Source organism: Perca flavescens, chromosome 13 (assembly GCF_004354835.1).
Source record: "Perca flavescens isolate YP-PL-M2 chromosome 13, PFLA_1.0, whole genome shotgun sequence".
Classification (NCBI taxonomy): Eukaryota; Metazoa; Chordata; class Actinopteri; order Perciformes; family Percidae; genus Perca; species Perca flavescens.
This window is the reverse complement of record NC_041343.1, coordinates 2,039,730-2,054,586: the sequence shown is the minus strand read 5'-3', so window position 1 is coordinate 2,054,586 and position 14,857 is coordinate 2,039,730.

The following is a 14,857-nucleotide window of genomic DNA, read 5'->3' as shown; positions in this document are numbered from 1 at the left end:
CCCAACAATCTGCAGCAGTACATAATACACTACAATGTACACAATGCACTATGCAATGCATACAAAAGTGAACAAATTTGTTTTTCACTATTTTGTTTGCACTATAAATATGTATAATAGCAATAACAAAAGAGGTTTTTGGTAGGATGAAATACCTCAAAGAAAGCTTCTTTTTTTAGTGCAATTGGCATTAGAACCATAAAGCCACTGTGTGTTCAGAATGCATTTGCTCCAAAACAACGTTATAAGTGGGTTCAGTATGTCATTAGGGTATTCAACACATCTAGAGGAAATCCTATCTTAGATGCCTCAGACACTCGACATACACATTCACTTTCAATTCAATTCAGTTTTATTTATTGTATCAAATCATAACAAGAGTTATCTCAAAACACTTTACAGATGGAGTAGGTCTAGACCACACTATAATTTACAAAGCCCCAACAATTCTAATAATTCCCCCAAGAGCAAGCAGTGCGACAGTGGCGAGGAAAAACTCCCTATTAGGAAGAAACCTCGGACAGACCCAGGCGGTGTCTGACGGTGCCGGTTGGGGATGTGATGAACAGTGGCAATAATAGTCACATTAAAGATAATGGAACAGTGACTTCAAATGGTAGTCGTAGTAGTTCATGTCATATCAGGGTAGTGCAGGGCGTTACAGGATGTAGCGTGGCACAGCAGAGCATGGATGGAAGTAGCAGGGTTCAGCAGGACAGCAGCATGACATTGCAGGGCACCGCAGAGCTTAGCAGGGAGTGCAGCAGGACCACGGCGACAGCTGCAACCAAGATCTTGGTGCCAACGTTCTCCAAGGAAATATGCTGGGTGGAAAAAAACATAAGGACTCTGGGGAGTAAACTCCTCAGAACTAGGTTAGTAACAAGCATTTCTGGGACGGGATGCACACAAATGGAAAGGGAGAACCCAGACTGGGAGCTGGTTCCATAGGAGAGGAGCCTGGTAGCTGAATGCTCTGGCTCCCATTCTACTTTTAGAGACTCTAGGTACCACAAGTAACTCTGCATTCTGGGAGCGCAGTGCTCTAGTGGGACAATAAGGTACTAGGAGCTCTTCTAGATATGATGGTGCTTGGCCATTTAGAGCTTTGTAGGTACACCCATGCTCATCATTTTTGCCTTTATTGGACAGTTTGACAGTGAAGAGACAGAAAAAGGGGTAAGGAGGGATATAACATGCAATAGAGCTGATCATGATTTTTTTCCCGCAGATACCAATTGCCAATGGCCGATGAGCCACATCGGTCGCTGTGTAAATGGCCAATACTGATCGTTTTGTCTATGTTTTGTTTGGTTACAGCAGCTTGTGTAGCTTTACAGCATAGGTAAGTTTGACTGCTATGTAATGTATTGGAATCTCCACCAGGTGGCAGCATAACCTAGGCCAGTATAGTACCCTTTATTTAGAGCGTGTGGCCAACTAGAGAATCGAATGTTTTGAGCATACCGTCCTGCGATTGGTTCCAAGGTGGTCACGTGTTTCATGGACTCCATGTTTGATACCAACATTCATCTGATTCCCATTGACATAGTGCAGGGAATAGTGGAAAAATGTAATAAATTATTTTAAAAATGACATAAATCACTGAAAAAATGCCCAACTGTTGCGTGTTTGGCTGCAATGAAAGACAGGGAAGCAGCAAAAGATTTCACAAGTCCCCCCCCTGAAGCAAAAAGGCGAAAAGTATGGGAGTTGTTCATTATTGTGTGAGGTAAATGTCAATTTCTCTCTTCTAAATGATAACAAATTACATAGGACAAATATAGTAATACCATCGTTAATATGTACATTGCTGAAAAAAGTTCTAACACTGCTTTAGAAATGAATGAAGTTTGAAGTTAGCCTTATGCTAGTGTTAGCTTTTTCGCTAGCACTCCATGTAACTAACTGCTTGTAATCTTGCCACAGTCATAGCTATGGCTTTTGGTCTCGACCAAATCCAGGTGTCTTTATCTTCATAATAATATTGGAAAGTGAAACACAGCTTGGACGGGGATGTTCGGCTTTTCACAAGTTTAGACAGCTACGCTGATGTTTGATAACGTTAGCGCAACAGCATTAGCCTAGCCTGCTAGGTAGCTAAATATTATAACTGCCTTCGGAGTTTCCTATATCTTCGTCCATGTTGTCAACATAAGACCTGTGGTGTTAGTGCTCCTTTTGTACCATAATTTTATTGAATGAAATATTAAGCTGCGCACCTCTGAGACGGGCGGGTTTTTGTTACGTTACACACAAAGCTAGCTATAGTTAGCCTGTATGCTAGCGGACATTAGAAAGGTAAACACTGCTAAGAGACTTGTTAGGCGACGTGGTCACTCACTACATGGGCATTTTTTAGAGGCCCATTTACGATATAGAAGGTAAATATACTCTGGAATATTTCCATAAGGGCTTTTTACATATTGTCAAACGTTGATAATAACATATGCCTGTTTAAGGTTAAAATAAGCGATTTATTTCAAGATAGCATATCTGCCCCATAGGGTTACACTGTAGAGTCATCTGACATTGGTATCCAATATGGCGCCCATGATTTGAGTTGGCCACACTCTCTAAATATAGGGCACCAGGCCAGCAATTCCCAACCAGGGATACTTCTGCAGTTGCCAGGGGCTACCTGGAAAGATTGTAGAGCAGCTAAACTAATTTTGAAAAAAAGAAATATTATTGAGTATCTGTAGTACTGCTGTAAACATACCTATATTTTCTATTTCCTTACTCTTTCCTGGAAGCATTCAAACTTATTCAATACAAATTAATTTTAAGCATTTTGCAAATGCCTGGTTTCAAATGTGTATATACACCCTCAAAGATTGTTTTAATAAAGTAATCCACATAAAATATTAATACATCTTTGTCTATTTATTTTTAAATGGTTTTATGTAACTAAGTACATCTAATGAGGTTTTGTACTTGAGTATTTCCAATTCATGCTAATTCATACTTTGACGTTTGTTATATGGCTAGTGGATTTGGATGTTATAATCCTCGCTGCAGAATTCTGAATGAGTTGGAGCCGGTGGAGTAGCTTATTAGGGATTCCAGACAAAATGGAATTACAGTCAAATCAAAGCAGGATGTCACATACGCATTGACAAGGACTTCTGCACCCTGCTGGATGAGCACTGGGCAAAGGCCGTGCAATGTTCCTTAGATGGAAAAAGGCACTTCGAGACCTACTGTTTATGTTCACACTAAATGACAGCATATTGTCCAGTGACACCAAGGCTCTTGACCTGGTGGAGCAAGGGATGATGCTATCATCTACAGAAACGGTGAAAAGTTCCATCTTAGCAAGAGCTGATTTGGAGCCAACCACTAGCAGCTCAGTTACTGCTATTCAGCATCAGGTAGTATTGTGTCATTCACAAGTTTATGTCACGGAGGCAGGCAGTAATTACAGCTGGCGGAAGAGTGGCAGTGGGTTTTGTAGATAAGTAGAGCTGGGTGTCGTCAGCATACCAGTAAACTTGAACACCATGTTGCCTGAGGATAGTGCCAAGTGGGAGGAGGTAGATAAAATACAATTTTTAACAATGAATTTGTTAAAAATATTAACAAGTCCTCCAACCATACGACCACATAAGTGGTTTGTTCCTGTCCTCTTATATGACCAACAGGAGAGTTGAAATTAGGGACCCTACCGGTGGCAGGAAATTAACATGTTCTCATACCTAAACCGTACCTAAGTTTTAGACACGTCGGTAATGTTGTGAAATGCTCACAGTTTGGTTAGGGTTGAGCAAGAAAACTACTTGGTTAGGTTTGGGAAAAATCATGTTTTTTCTTAAAATACACTCACCTAAAGGATTATTAGGTACACCTATTCAATTTCTCATTAATGCAATTATCTAATTAACCAATCACACGGCAGCGGCTTCAATGCATTTAGGGTTGTGGTCCAGGTCTAGACCATCTCCTGAACTCCAAACTGAATGTCAGAATGGGAAGGAAAGGTGATCCAAGCAACTTTGAGCGTGGCATGGTTGTTGGTGCCAGATGGGCTGGTCTGCTCAGTTACTGGGATTCTCACCCACAACCTGGGGCTTACAAAGAATGGTCTGAAAAAGGAAAAACATCCAGTATGCTGCAGTCCTGGGGGGAGAAAATGCCTTGTTGATGCTAGAGGTCAGAGGAGAATGGGCCGACTGATTCCAGCTGATAGAAGATCAACTTTGACTCAAATAACCACTCGTTACAACCGAGGTATGCAGCAAAGCATTTGTGAAGCCACAACACGCACAACCTTGAGGCGGATGGGCTACACCAGCAGAAGACCCCATCAGCTACCACTCATCTCCACTAAAATTAGGAACATGAGGCTACAATTTGCACGAGCTCACCATATTTGGACAGTTGAACACTGGAAAAATGTTGCCTGGTCTGATGAGTCTCGATTTCTGTTGAGACATTCAGATGGTAGAGTCATATACATACAGTATACATGGATCGGTCATGCCTTGTTACCACTGGGCAGGCTGGTGGTGGTGGTGTAATGGTGTGGGGGATGTTTTCTTGGCACACTTTAGGCCCATTAGTACCAATTGGGCATCGTTTAAATGCCACAGCCTACCTGAGCATTGTTTCTGACCATGTCCATCCCTTTATGACCACCATGTACCCATCCTCTGATGGCTACTTCCAGCAGGATAATGCACCATGGCACAAAGCTCGAATCATTTCAAATTGGTTTCTTGAACCTGACAATGAGTTCACTGTACTAAAATGGCCCCCACAGTCACCCCATCTCAACCCAATAGAACATCTTTGGGATGCAGTGGAACAAGAGCTTCGTGCCCTGGATGTGCATCCCAAAAATCTCCATCAACTGCAAGACACTCTCCTATCAATATGGGCCAACATTTCCAAAGAATGCTTCCAGCACCTTGTTGAATCAATGCCACGAAGAATTAAGGCAGTTCGGAAGGTGAAACGGGGTCAAACATGGTACTAGTATGGTGTTCCTAATAATGCTTTAGGTGAGTGTAAGTATGCTTGTTACGTAACTTCAGTTGCGTACATGAGTTTGTGACATAGTTATGCATAATGTAGTTACATAAGTTAAGTATGTTAACATAAATAAAAGTAAGTCAACATTGTCTTCGAGTCTTCCCCCAAATTTCCACCAGCTGCGTAACGGCTGCAGATCCGCTCCAGAACAGCGGTGGAGTCATTAGGTTTCCATTAAAGTCAATGTGTGTATTTGTATATCCACTGACTGCAGAACGGCCGCGTTACGACTCCGGCACAGCTCCGGGGATCCACAGCCCTCCAGAGCAGATACGCAGAGCTTCTATTTTTGCCGGAGAGCTCCCCAGCAATTCAGCACACAGCACATAGTGTGGGACAGGAAGTCCAACACAGAAACAAAATAAACATCCGGTTAATTTTCAAAATAAAATACACCATGCTCATGGCGGATCATATTTCCCTGCACTACACCTTGAAAACACAGCACAGAGTTGTTTCCCCTCTACTCCTCTGGATGGAAAGAAACTGTCATGGCCGCAGCCGTGCCGCAACAAATCCGGACCTAGTGGGTATTGACGGACGGCGGGGCACGGAGCCGATACGCAGCGGAGCCGGTCCACAGACGTTCTGCATTCAGTGGAAATCCGGAGTTCTTGGGATAAATCCTGTGTTTGTTTGACTCATACATCCTCGCCCACCTCCTTCCTGTGTGGACTTTGTTGCTCTTTACACTACGTTATCTGACTTCCTACTTGCTCATGTCATAATGACTATGGCCACTAGGTCGGCATCTAACAATAAATGTAAACATGGGTCGTAAATGGCTGCTTGTACAGACATATGGGGTTGTTTTATAGGATGTTGAGTGGGTCTTTCCTGTGTTTCATATTTCCAGTTTGTTTAAAATAAATAGATGAACTGGTAAATATTTAGGGTCCATGCCTGAACAAATAAATAAAAGCTTGCCATTTATCTATCCAGCCATGGATTTACAGTACATCCATATTTGTATTTGTGTTTACAAATAAATTCAAGATAAGTGATTAAGCCAGGATATTCCAGTTATCCTGGCTGAATTTAAAAAGCAGAGACACAAGGATCACGTCACCAACGACCGCAATGGCTGCCCAGGACCACCTCCGTATTTTCAATGAAAAAACAGGTCTATTCCTATTCTTCGAACCAAGCTTTAAAGGAATTATATTCAGTTTATAATCTATGTCTATTACTCTTACTAGGCTAGTGTGTTTTTCGCATAGCCTATTTCAGAACTTAATAGCTGGTTAAAATATAGTATGTAAATTTTGGAACCAAGCAACAGTCTAATTAACTATTTTAAAGGAACAGTTAATTAGACTGGAAGAACATGATGAAACCCTCCAACCCAGACCTGACACAGTTCCTAAAATAACTAAACCTGCCTCTTCTTGACCCAGAAGAGGCAGAAGAACTGGGTCAACCCATAATGTTAGAGGAAAATGGAAAACACCAGGGTTGAATGGAATTCTATCAGAACTTCTTCTACAGTATTTTGACATATTAGGACCTTCCATTTTACAAGCTTTAACTTCAGCCATAGAGAAGGGTACTTTCCACCAACAAACCAACACTACGCTAATTTCCGTTAAAAAGGGCAAAGATCTTACAGATTGCTCCAATTTGAGGCCCATCAGCCTAATTGGAACTGATCTTAAGCTTTATTCCAAAGTCTTGACTCTCCGCTAGAGTGCTTTATCGAGAAGCTAGTCCACCCGACCAATCAGGTTTTATACCAAAGCGTCATGCTGCAGACATTGTACGCAGATTATTTCATGTAATAGAAGAAGCCAAAAACCTCCCAACAAAAGCAGCAGTTTTATCAGTGGAAAAGGCTTTCGACCGCCTAGAGTGGAATTACTTGTGGCAAGCAATGGAGAGGCTTGGGGGCCAAACTCATTGACATGGTGCGTACTTTATATGCAAACCCCATGGCCATAGTCTCAACCAATTGCCTGCATTCACAGCCATTCCCCATCGAGTGGGGCTCGCGACAGGGATGCCCACTTTCCCACATGCTGTTTGCAATCTCTGTTGAACCGTTAGTCCAAGCCATAAAGCAAAATAAAATCTGTAATGTCCAGATTAAATCCAATACCAGCTCAATATAATTATTTGCAGATTATATTGTTGATGACTGGCTGATGTTGTACATCAGATCTTGAGGACTCTATTCCAAAAATTATTAAGATCTTCATCGAATTTGGCTCAATCTCCAGGCTAAAAATTAACTGGAATAAATCTAATGTTCTTTTATTGAACAACAGGCATGTGACATCAGCCATTAGTGTTACAATACCAACCCAATGCAAAATTACATGTTTGGGCATCACCATACACTACAGCAAGTTGACCAGGACAACTATGAAACTATATTAAGTGTTCAAAGGGATCTGACTAATTGGTCTGCGCTGCCGGCATCACTACGGTCCAGGATTGCTGTTGTTAAAATGAACATAGTTCCTTGTGTGAATTTCTGAAGTACAATGATCCCTACCCCCATTTCTGGAAGAAACTTGATGCCTTAATTCAGCAGTATACTTGGAATAATAAACAACCTGGGCTAAAATATTCTACCCTGCAACGTACACAGGGCTTGGCCCTCCCTAACCTTAACGTGTACCACAGAGCCTTTCAGCTACGGGCCCTCAGACCCGTAGCTCATCCCTCAGCTACAGTTCCATGGAGAGAAATAGAGCAAAACCTCACTGGAAGTCTAAGACTGCAAGACCTTGCCTTTGCAGGTGTGTGTCCAAAAAAGTGTATGCTGGCTCATGGCCCTATTATCACTAACACACTGACCAACTTTAAACAGGTGGAGGAGCAACTACGCTACACCAATAAGTGGCATTTGAATACCCCAATAAGGCACAATGCACACTTAATGTCTGGTAACAAACCCTTTGCCTGTAACCAGTGGAGTGACAGAGGTATTTATAATTTAGACCAGCTATTCAATGAGAAAGTTATGTTGAGTTTTGAAGACCTGATAGCTAGTTTTGAGGTCCCCAGGACATCCTTCTACTTTTATCTGTGCTTAAGATCAGCCCTAAAATGTTATGGAGTGCCATGGGTCATTAGTGTGAGAGGATTAGTGTCCAGGATTTATGATAAACTGATGGAAATATCCATAGGAGAACTCCCAATAGTCAAGAAATGGGAACGAGAGCTGTGCCCTGAGGGGAACACAATTAATTAGGAGGCAGTTTGGGACAACATTTTCCACTGTTCCAAAAACCCAAATCACCAGTATATCCACTTCAACATATGCCATAGGAAATATTGGACTCCTCAGAAGAGATACGTCTCGAAAGCCATTCCCACTCCCCATTGTACATTCGTCAACCTGAACAAACTGGAACTTTCCTACATATGGTCTGGGAGTGTGAACAGGTGCATGAGTTCTGGCATAAAACATCAATTCTATCTGATGTGATAGGCTATCTAATCCCTACTGACCTGATTGTTTTGTTACTTAATGATTACTTTAAATTACACCTTCTTGAGAGACAGAGGAAGATTTGGCTAGCTGGCTCAACTGCAGCCAAGAAAATGATAGTTCAACGCTGGCCCCTCCACCCCTCCACTTGCTTTGTATAAAACATTGGTTAGCGTAATTCCTAGACATAGTTATGCTTGAGCTCTCTACAGCAAGGATTAACAAAGCCAAACCATCAACTATCAGAAATGTCTCACAGTTGCAAAGAAACAAATAGTATTTTATACTGAATCAAATTTATCCGAACAGTATTCCACGCAGAAGAAGTTTCATATCGCAAAATTCTTTTAACTATTCTTTTTAGATTTTTTAACTGTAAAATGGGTCAATTTGACCCACAACATAACAATAGGGTTAAGGCTGTAGTCTGCATTTCAACTGTGAATGGATGTAATGTCACAATCTAACCTTAGATAGTCTTGGGTGGGGGTGGGGGGCAGAAATAAAGTTTATTGATTATCATTTTTTATTCTATCTCTCATAGAATACACAGATAAAGAAGCACATCCGTTCAAACTGAAAGAGGCAGCAAGGGTGTGGCTGAGAATGAAAATACATCAACAGTTAAACATGGCCTCTTGCATGTTCATGTTCAGACTGATCATTTAACTGAAGCAAAACAAACATACATATCTCTCATCACTGTCACCATTGTTGATGGCTCTGTAAAGCTAATCTTTAATTGTGTGAATATGTTAAACAAAGTTGAAATAGCTTTTGCCAAGACTAACAAGGGTGCATGTTAATGTAATCATCAACCATACTTATTAAAAATGAATTTTTTCGATGAATACGGTACTTTTTTTTTTACTATGGTTAGGCTATCTATCCAAAATCGACATAGCTCATCTTAACAGTCGGTAGACAAAGAGGCTGGAATTAGACATGTGTAACTTGAAAGGCCCGTTTTTTGTCTGGTACATAGAAACGTGAAGCTACCTCTTTACCATTTAATTTCCATGCTGCAGCACGCAGGCTGATGTTTTGCATAGTTAGAGTGCAGCTCTGGAAGGCTACAATACACAGTACAGTGAACAGTCTCAGCAAGCATTAGGACATGCTAACACAACATATTATTCCATATCATTACACAGTATTAAGATATTTATTATTTAAAGGCACATGTAATTACTGAAGACATTTACTCTTACAGGGTTTCTACAGGTATAAACAAGTTTTTAACAGGACTTTTTAAGGACTTTTTAATTCACTAAACAACAATATTGTAATATATTATTAAATTGTATAATTATTTTAGAAATTAAGCATGACTGAATTTTTGTATATTAACATAAAAAGAATGGTAAAAAAATAAAACTGATTTAACAATTCAAACAAATCTAAGCAGTATGTGTGGTAATCCTGGGCGAGTGAGTCCCGGGCGCATGCTCATGCAGCGACCAGCAGCAGGTGTGGGCCTGACCTTGAATTGCTGTCGGTCCACAATACTTGCCTCGGGAGTTTCCTCAGTTACGTATTTGTCATACAGGTGTATATCCATCCGAGGGCAAATGTAAATATTATTGCCTGTGAACTTATCCACCAAGTAATAAATAGGCTGCAAAAAATATCTCCTGATGCCCCTAACATGGTGATATGAACCACTGCACAGTGGCAAAAACACTGAGATTTCCATCAGTATGTCACGTCAGTATGCCCTACTAGATTTGTGTTATTGTACAATTAAGGATGCATATAAATCTATCCCTTTCCTTCCCCTTGGGTCCTCTGACCACAACTGTGTGCATCTCATCCCTGTTTATCGGACAGCACTAAGGGGTAAAGGTGCTGAAGACGGACTGACTCTCTAGGGTTGTTTAGATTGTACAGATTGGCTCATGTTCAAGGAGTCATGCTCCAATATTGATGAACTCACAGATATTGTCAGCAGCTGGATATCATATTGTGAAAGTCATGTTATTCCAAACAAAACTGTGAAGGTCTACCCAAATAGTAAGCCATGGGTCTCAAAGTCCCTGAAATCGCTTTTGCAGGAAAAGAAGAAGGCATTTAGGGAAGGAAACTCCACACAGCTGCCTGAGCTGCAAAACGAAATTAAATGTGAAGTTAAGGCAGGGAATAACAAGTACAAAGACAAAATCAAGACACCGCTTAGAATGAATAACCTGGGCACTGCCTGGGATAGCAGGAAAACCATTGTAGGGCTTAAGGAAGGCAGACAATATAATATTAAGATTGAAAGATCAAAATTGTTCCTGTTGCTAAGTGTAGCCACCCAAAAGCAGCGGCAGGGCTGGAAGGGTGGCACTGGCTCCCCATGAAATATGATATTTCCACGACCCTAGTTTTGCTTATTAAAGGTTATTCCACCCAAATACTACTTTCTGTCGCAAGTTCTTATTAAAGGTTTATTTCAGTAAGTGAGCACACATGACACACAGGCAAACAGTGGAGGATGACAGAACCTCAATGATCCCTGTGAGAGAAAAAGAGAGACAGACAGTTATTGACATTTGACTTTTCCCGACTCTTTCCAATATCTTCCACTTCACTGAAAAAGTAAATGGACAACATCATCGCTGCTGGGTTAATAAAATATTGGTAACACTTAAAAAAAGATACTTCCAAAATAAGGTATTAACTGATAAAGTTGATAAAGGTTTCATGGTTCTGGGTAACTGCTTAGCTTCTTGAAGAGATAAATTCTGCAACACAGCCAGGCCCTAAAGAAAAAAATGGTTAATTAACAAGATAATTTAAATATAATGTTACCAACACTGAAAGACAGACACAGATCACAAAGACAAGCTTTGATCATCTTTTGAAGTTTAATGTGCTGGCTATAATCAATTATTATAGTCCCATTAAACAAACAAGTACGGAAGGCTATCAGTTTAGCATTAAGCAAATGTCAACAGATGATTGTTTGTAACCTAAGTGCCTTTAAGACTATCAAAGTTTACGTTAGTTAACTTCCTGACACTTCAGCTAGCTAGCTAACATTAACTTTGCTGTCAAATTCAAGACGCCAAAATTGTCAACATTAGCGTTAAACAAATAAAAAGTGATGTTATTCACAATCAGAAACGTCACACTCCACTTCGTTGTGTTGTTCATCCATCTTGCGGTATAAATTGTCAATATAAATATAAGGCCCATGGTGGAAATGCATGGATGTATTAAAGGTCCCATGGCATGAAAATGTCATTTTGAGTTTTTTTAACATTAATATGAGTTCCCCCAGCCTGCCTAAGGTCCCCCAGTGGCTAGAAATGGCAATATGTGTAAACCGAGCCCTGGGTATCCTGCTTTGCCTTTGAGAAAATGAAAGCTCAGATGGGCTGATCTGGAATCTTGCTCCTTATGAGGTCATAAGGAGCAAGGTTACCTCCCCTTTCTCTGCCCTGCCTGCCCAGAGAATTTGGCCCACCCATGAGAGAGAGACATCATGGCTTTCAAACGAGCAAAGTGGCAGTTGGTCAAGGCCACACCCCCACCCTCCACCTTGCCCCCCCCCCCTCTCTCCTCCTCAATAGCTACAGACACAGAAATATTAAGGAAAGCTCATCGTAGGACTGGCTCTAGTGGCTTTAATTCTGCACCAAGGCTGTATTTGGGGAAATAGACTTCAGATACAGTATTAGGGGACCACTAAAGTCTATATAAAAGAGAACATGCGGTCCCACTTTAGTAGTTTGCACAGTCGCGAAAAGCTTGGGTTCGAGAAATGTGGTCCTAGGATTGAAAGTCCTGAAAGTGCAGCCTCCAGTGCTGCAGCTTTATGCTACTCTATAGAGGGCTCTGTCCTGTCAAAGAATACGCCCAACAGGGCAATGTCGAAATTTTATTGACTAAAGAATATGACAATCAACAACATTGTCTTGCAACAGCAGAGGGATTCACTCGAAATTCTGAAGTCAGAGTAGATTTTTTACCCGGAGACAGCACAGAGGGGAAATCTGATTGGATAAAAGCTCTTATTTATGAAATGCACTGGAAGCCGCACAACTGAGGGAGAGAGTAACAATGAAATTATGGTAATAGAAAATATAATTATAATAATATGTAATAATATATAATTATAAACAATATCATTTTCTGATTCTGACAATCTCTTTGCCAGCAGAGAAGGCCTTGCTGGTCCTGATGGCCCACCTCTGATAATGACAACGTTTTATTTCTGGGGTTGATCAGGGGCGCCGGAAATTCCGCCGGATGTCCCTCATTTCAGCTGGATGTCCGTCACCTTCCACTTTCTTTGTGTTGGCATTTTAAACTCCGGTCAATTTATGAGGACTATGGTTAACTGCTCCAGACAGCTAGTTAGACTATCTGTCCAATCTGAGTTTTCTGTAGCACGACTAAAACAACCTTTGAACGTAAAACAAGTTCCTTCCAGAGGCTATTTTGCTCCGTCCGGCGATTGTGATCGGTTTAAAGAAATGCCAATAAACCAGAGTTTATAAAAAAGTTTTTCTCCCATCCCGGAATGCTGTGTGGACTAGCCAGACCCTCCTCTGCAGTGCTGTACAAGAAGGTCTGGCAATGCGAGACTAGAGAGAAATTAAAGTGGGATCTGGCAAGTGGAGAAACAAATTAGCTAAGTCATTGAAACTGACAAGAAAGCCCTTAAATTAATTTATTTACTTGAGACACAGTTAATTTGAGATTGCCCTTTTTATTTATTTTTATTATTTATTTTTATTTTATTTCATGTATTTGCTCCTAGGTTTTGTTGTTTCTATGCTTGACCCGAGGCAAAAGCCCTATTTTTAAGTTAATTTGTTAATGTGCCTTGTTTGTTTGTATATGTGTATTCTCAAAACAGAAGTGAAAAAAACAACTCACTTCCTAGTTCACATGTTACTCTTATTATTTCCTTTTTCCAAAAGTCAGGAGGAGTTGAGTTTTCATTTAAACTAAATTATGACTGGTGTGATAACTGCATGCCAAATTAATCAGACCACAATTGCCTCCTAAGTTACCACATTGCAAAGCCATTTGCCATTTTTAAACGGAGTCCGACGCAGTCAGTCCACATAAAACACACCGGGGCTACATTTACTTCCAGCTACGTGGAATGAGGCAGAACAACATCACCGATCTGTTTTAACTGATTATTCTCTGTCCAGCTCAGCTAAAAACACTGGATCTGCAGCATGTTACCACTTCAATCACTAACAAGCCTGTTTGTAACCGGTAGGTTACACGTCTGTCCTGATTTTCTTTTTCTTGGCTTTTCCGCTTTTATTTTTTGACAGGACAGCTAGGTGAGAAAGGGTGGAAAGACATGCAGGAAATCATCACAGGTCGGATTCGAACCCTGGACCTCTGTGTCAAAGCATAAACCTCTCAGTACATGTGCGCCTGCTTTACCCACTGATCCAACCCATCACATCTTATTTTGAGAAAACAAAGTCATAATATTAAGAAAAAAAAAAAAACCTGCCCTATAGTCTGCCGTGGTATTATGTTGCTCTGCTCATATGGCAGTATCTCATCCACACTGTCTGACAAACTGAGATCCCTGGTCTCTGGATGAGACAAAGTTTAGGGAAGCGGCTGAGCCTTGCTCTACATTGAAGGTGAAAAACTGAAACTATGACAGAAGCACGGACGCAGTGCGACATGTCTGTAGCAGACACACACAGAGAAGCGTGTTCATTATTATCAACTGGAGTTGCTACACTGACTGCGAAAGCCGCGCTGCTCATCTCTATTTTTAAAGAAAGTGACGGACAGGTCTGCTTCCGAGCAATATAACGATGAGAAGAGTGGGCAGTGGACAACTTTGGAGGCTGGCTTTAGCCCACCCAATCAGAAGTTAAAAATGGTACTGGTATTTTCTGTGCTATTTTTCTATTGGCTAAACACATTTTCTTTTGAGTGGGCTGAGCCCAGTATATTAGGCTTGGCAAACTCGATTCCTTTTAAGGATTCGGGTTATTCTGAGTCACTCACTAAACTGATCTGGGTTGTTCGAGTCACTTGAGTCAGTATTGCTAAATCGCCAAGGAAACTCAGTCCTACTCGCCACCTCATGCGGCTGCTACAGAGAGCCTTTTAGTTACGGGAAAGAAAGTATTTAGAGCCAGACTGTTTATTTATTGTCTTATTTACCAATTTGAATATTATGGTCACAAATTGTTTCCACTGTTACCATCCAATTGCCAACTACTGACAGACAAACTGGAATAGTTGTAATGTATGAAAGACTATATATTGGAACATTGGACAGTATTGTAAAAGCTGTTTTTGAGATGTGGGACTAAATGTAGCATTAAGGTAGGGCTAAAGTGTGTTTATACTAACCTACAGTTTGTTCTATTTGATCCTCCTGATGTTCTTGGAGTGACCTATATTGCT